Raw genomic sequence first — 6,208 nt, 5'->3', positions numbered from 1 at the left:
TCCCTGCCCTTTCAGAGCACAAAACTGCTCATTGGGGGACTTTTTTTTTTTTTTTTTTACAGGTTTCATATTTTTAATCAGTTCTGTGAAGAATATCCTAAACACTACAAGAGACACAACAGAATATTTTTTCTTCCAGCATTAAAAAAAAATGACATTCACAAACATTTTAAAGAGGCTTGTCTGTATAATCAGGGTGGTGATCTTGAATTTTAAGAAAAATTTATCATGTTCTTGACACAGATTGTTTATAGATACATTTAGAAATTGCTTTCTAGTCATGATAAACATTGTGTACAAGTTTTTAAAATGCCCCAACTTTAGCTTTAAAAAAAATTAGTCTGGCTAAACTTTTCCTTTTGCCAGAAGCAATGATCCTGAGAGCCCAAACTAAAAACTTGGTAAAAAGAAAAATACCTGGGGGCCTAACAAATGTGCTATAATTTGTCTTTAAATGAGAAAAAAAATTTTACATGGAGCTTTTTAAAAGGTCTTTTAACAAGCTACCTTGGGAGCTCAATTGAAAAATAGAAGTTGATGTACTAAAACAGATGTTTCAGCGCAGCTCCAAAAATCTTTATAAATACAGCGATTTGGAAGGACGATCCTGGATCAGAAGTGTTATTCCTTGTGTATCTACTTAACGTGTGCATGCCTCAACTCAGTTGTCATAATTGTCTCGATAATTTCCTCCTGAGTAGCGGTCATAGCCACCCTGGCTGCCACTATAGTCTCGGGACCGTCCATATCCATATCCATATCCTCCAGGTCGACTGTCATACCGGCCACTCCCATAGCCCTGGTCCCCACCACCTCTAGAGTAGCTGCGACCACGCCCATGGGCCCCAAAGGCACCCCCTCTGGTGCCCCGGGCAGACTTGCCTGCATGGTCCACCCGGATCTGACGACCATCCAGGGACTCTCCATTCATGGCTTTCATGGCATCTGAGGCATGTTCTGGATTGGTGAAGGTGATGAAGCCAAAACCCCGGGATCGCTGAGTCTCCCGGTCCTTGACAACAACCACCTCAGAAATAGGCCCAAAGCTGCTGAAGTGGTCTTCCAGCGCCTGCTCATCAGTATTGAAGTTGACTCCTCCCACGAACAGCTTCCCTTCTTCAGAAGACATGGCAGTGAATTTGAGTCCTGGAAATTGAAAAGTAAAAGCGCTGGAGAGACAGGAAGCTCTGAGGAGCAGGAAGAATAGGGAGAGGGGGACTTTTTTTGACTTTGCCCACATGACCCAGCCAATCGGCCTCAAGAGCAGGAAGATTCTGGGAGACAGAGAGAGGCTCATGTGGGAGGGAGAGGTTTTGGGAAGCCAGAGGTGGCAGTTGGGGCTCTGAAGGTTTTTCCTGAGAGGCTGTTTTGTTTGGTGTGTGTGGTGCTAAAAATAAAGTTCGTTTCTTTTGGCAAGTGGCTCCTGATTGTGCCCAGCAAGACTGCGGCATTACCCTAATATTTCTACAATAACTGACCCAGTTTAACATCAATGCAAGTAGATTCCTGTGGGAGAGGACATGATGTGTATTTTGACGTTCATTTTTATGTAACAGTGGTACATTACTATTTCTTCAGTTTATGCACATCATAGGATATATATTTGATCCACAAGTTCACAAATATATAGGCATTTGTTTCACTTTCAATCACTTTCTGCTTCAAAACACATGTATTCCTCCAGGTTTCTTGACTGGTCTTTTCATGAGACTTCTTTCCAAACACATTATTTCCGATTTCCATAATCACTTTTGAAGCAAAACTCACACATTCTTCATGAAAAACCATAATGCTGATATAACCATTAGATATATTACTGGTTGGAATGAAGGATTGTATATCAATGTAAGATTTTCTGTATATTTTCAGATATCAATTCAATCCATTATTTAAAGTTAGAACCAGTTATAATATTTATTTACAGTATGGTCTATTCATGCATTATTTCTATAATTATAGACACAGTGTACACCATTTTTACCTCCAAAAATAATTTATACGTCTTCAAAATATTGCTCCCAGAAATGGTGGAAGAAATACTCATGTCACCTGATCTACATATACATTTTACCACAGTAGTATTCTGCACACAGAAAGAAGAGGTCAAACTTATGTTTGTACCAAAGCCTAAATGAAAAGTGAGCATGGATTACGGAAAACATCCATGTCCATGTTGCCTAATGCTCTCAAATTTCATCCTATTGGTGACTACATGTTTGTTTCTTCCTAAGATTATATATTCAAACTCAAGCCTGTTGAAAATGTATAATTCTATCACTCACTTTATACTTTGCCTGATATCCTAATGTCAATTGATATCTGCATTCCTACTTTTTTCCCCAGTTCATCCTTTTGACAGACTCTCCACATGTGCTGACAATTACATTCACTCTATCCGAAACCCTACAGCTAAAGATCTTTTTATCCAAATCCTATACTCACTCTTCTTTCAAAACCTACCAACTATCTTACTAATCCTACAAATTATCCCTTTTTGACTGGATGTTCTCTTCAACATTCAATAAACCAAGGTACAAGTAATTATGCCATTGTATATCGATTTATCTGAGACATCTGTGCAGAATATAATTCAAAGCTAAGAATCCCAGCTAAGGGTCCAATGCAATTCTGTGCTTCAAATATTACCTAGATGTCTGTTTTCATACTTATAATTCACTTATATTCTTATAAATATCGCACGTTCCCAATACCATAATTCATCCCGCAGAATGATTCCTAACCCAAATGGAACATGTTATTAACCCTGACCATACACTGTTCTCTCAATCTAACTTTACTGAAGAGCAGGGACAGAGTTGGTCTTTCAATACAGAAATTAGGGGATCTTCCACTTGCTGAGAACCTCCAAAGTCATTAAAGAAATGATCCCAGGATTAAATGTAGGCAGCTATGAATGACGTCAGAGAGCAAAAGTCATCTTCCATGACAAACAACCTGGTTAGCATGAAGGGATGTGTCTGAATCAACATTTCTTTTCTTAATGTATAGAAGATGGACCAAACCAGGCCTATCTGGAGAGCTTTTTTTGGGTGCCTATGGTTGATATACCATGCAAAATTCTGAAAGTTTCACTGGAAGTAGGGGCAGCCTCCAACTCATTGGACTCTTGGAAGCAACTGTTAGGACAAATTGGTTGCCAAGGCAGTAACCTGATTCAGTTCCTGAAGGAAGTGACCTACGTCACTTCCTTGGTGAAGGAATTCTCTGAACTTGGGATCCATGAAGACAGGCACCCAGAGCCAATCCCAGTCCCAGTCCCAGTGGGCTCACTTGTTCGGTTTTACCAAGGACAGGGTCAGTCTTTCTTGGTACCTACCTATGTGAGGATGGCCAAAGGCCAGGAGAGCTCTGAAGAGAGACCTTTTCTGAGAAAGCAGGTAGTGGCTCACCGCTGGCTCCTGACAACTTCACAGAGTTGGCCAAGGAGACCAGATCTGAGTCAGGACAGGACATTTCGGGAGAACATTGTATGGCCCACCAGTCAGAGGACACTCTGGATAGTCAAAGACCTACTTGGGGGAAGGAGGTGCCTTTGTGGGAGTGGTTGTGGTTTTGTGGTTTTGGAACATGTTCTGAGAATAGGTAGAAAATGCGGTTTGTTTGGTTTGGATTGCACTGTTTCTAGTAAGTCGTTTGACATGTGAGTGTTTCTATGTCTGTGTATCCCACTGTGTCTGTGGTTGTAGACATTAGAAAAGAGAATGAATTAATGGATGTGTCCTGTCTAGTAGAAAGCTTCCTGGCATTCATCCTGCCCAATTGATGAATGGACCGCGGCTTGCCTTCTGGATGGGCAAAACCTACTATCTTCCTAAGATCCTGTTTTCTTCCTGAATTCTGGGCACTCTCCAGAATAGGCTCATGGTTTTGTTTCCAAGATATATACAACCTCCAAGCTCTGTGACATGAACATGTACTTGATAGCTGAAGTGAATGGGGAGCATCTAAGAAAACTCAGATATCAGTGTGACCAGAAAGTCTCAGTGGAGAAACCCTGCTTTGGGTCTTTTGCTTACCTGTTTTTCTGTTGCCCTAAATGTCAGGAAGGTCTTTGCCTCTGGCCACCCCTTTGTGAAGCCTGAAGAAAACAGTTTTCAAATGAAAATGAATGGGCATCACCTGTTGCTCTTTGCTTAATTGCTTTGTAAAAGGATGTGTCTGAATCAGCCTCTTGGTTCTGTGTGAGGTTGTGGCTTAGATTCTCAGCACCTGATGCATCTAAAGATAGATTCCATGTGTGCATTCAAAACAGAAATGGCAAATGAGTCTCTTGCCTTCCTCTATTAGATTCCTGACCTTCATCAAGTAAGAATCAGGATCCTTTTATTCAAATGAGTTCTTTGAACCCCTGCAGAAGTGCTTGGGTTTTCTGATGACTCCAAATCACATAAAGAATCTATACCTGACAATCAGTAGGCCTCAAATTGGAAAAGCAGAACAGTATTAACTACATCCCTATTTGATCAGTTCTGGTTCACAGGAAGGGTGTGTAGGCCACCCTGACTTTCGGCAAATTAGGGGCAAGGGAGCTTATTTTGGACAGTGTCTTGGTCTGCGCCCCTCATGGAAACCTCCAGCGAGAGGTTATGATGAGTGTCTATATGGAAAAACATGAGGGCCATGTGGGAGTGTTTTGGTTTCAATTGTGGTCATTTGTGTGGCAGTTGGAAAAGATGACTGTGTCCACCTGGGTTTCAACTCTTGTGGGATTCCCCTTGGAGACTGAGTTCTGGAACTGACCTTAGAGAAGTATTGCCATGAATTTGTGTTGGGATTTTCGGAGGCCACACATGAGAGTCACCCTTGGAAACTGAGATCTAGGCCCAGGGTGGCTTTTCACAGAGCACTGGGAATCTCAGCGAGGATATCACTTGATTATATTCTGAAAGACTTGGAAGCAATAGTTGAGAGTCAAAACACACATGGACCTCACATTGTAGACCTCAATGTGGCTGGCTTTATGTGACATTGGGCCAGTCTTTCGGAAGACTTGCCTGTGAGAATTCTCTAGAGCTTCCATTGAAATGAGCTTCCTCAACATTTAATGGTTCCTGAATGAATTGAAACCCACAGTACCTCCAACTTCATCCTTGAAAAATGGCTAGAAAATACCATGAAATTTTTGAAATTTCCATGACCAGCTGGCACTGGAAAACCATTTGATGTCCTGGTGCTTATCATGAGTATACAAGACAGTCTCTGGTTTGACTGAGTTTCATGATAATGGTGTAGAAAAGAGATGCCAGTAAGTTGGAGCCTGCTGAGTAGTGGGCCAAGAGCAGTAGAGTGTAGGTGTGTGAGAAAACATCTGTGGTGCGGCCACGTGGATCTGCCATTGGCTTAGAAATGGTTTGTGACTGACATGTGCAGCTAGCAGACCTTTGGATGTAAAGGCATCTTGTTGAATGGAGAGGTTTCAGGGCAATGTTCAGAATCATATTGCTATGGTCAAGGGGGCAACTATGTGTGATAGAAGCCTGCTTGGTACATTCTCCTGCCGATCCTGACCACAACACGTGACAGAACTCCCTGCAGCACTGTATCGCAGTTAAACTCCTTTATTTCATAAAGTAAATACCAAACTTTCAGTGCAGCATCAAATAACATGACGAAATGTGAAGGATGATCAAATGGCTTCACAGTCCACACCTGGAGACACTTAGCCCCCAGTAGCCCCAGTTTGCCTACAAAGAGAGAATTCAGCACTGCTGCCTCGTGTTTATAGGAAAATAAAAAACCATGTTCTTCAGGTCACATAGATGCAGACTCAGCTTTGATGGTCTCACTACAAAGGAAGCTAAAGCTCCTGACAACAACATATATTTCAAGTGCCCAACCTCAGAGGCATTTTCTCAAGAAGTCTTAAGGCCGACACAGCTCCATGTTTGTGGTATTTACCCTGTCCCTTACTTTTGGAAACTCCTCTACCACCTTCAAGGTTGTGAACTCCTGAGCATTTTCCATTCCAGATATTTATTATGAACTCAAACAACAACAAGTGCTGGTGAGGATGTGGAGAAAAGGGTAAACTTGTACATTGCTGGTGGGACTGCAAATTGGTGCAGCCAAATTGGAAAGCAGTATGGAGATTTCTTGTAGAACTGGGAATGGAACCACCATTTGACCCAGGTATTCTCCTTCTCAGTCTATTCCCTAAAGACCTAAAAAAAATGCTACAGGGACACTG

At 41.8% G+C, this 6,208-nt stretch overlaps 1 pseudogene; it reads right to left on the bottom strand.

Moving 5' to 3' along the window:
* Positions 1-479: 479 nt before the first annotated feature.
* LOC143640670 (RNA-binding protein 3 pseudogene) lies at positions 480-1,203 on the bottom strand (annotated as a pseudogene).
* Between the last annotated feature and the right edge of the window lie 5,005 nt (positions 1,204-6,208).

The sequence above is a fragment of the Callospermophilus lateralis genome, unplaced genomic scaffold, assembly GCF_048772815.1.
Source record: "Callospermophilus lateralis isolate mCalLat2 unplaced genomic scaffold, mCalLat2.hap1 Scaffold_51, whole genome shotgun sequence".
NCBI lineage: Eukaryota > Metazoa > Chordata > Mammalia > Rodentia > Sciuridae > Callospermophilus > Callospermophilus lateralis.
Note: the sequence above shows the minus strand (reverse complement) of the source record. Positions and strands in the feature narration are given on the sequence as shown.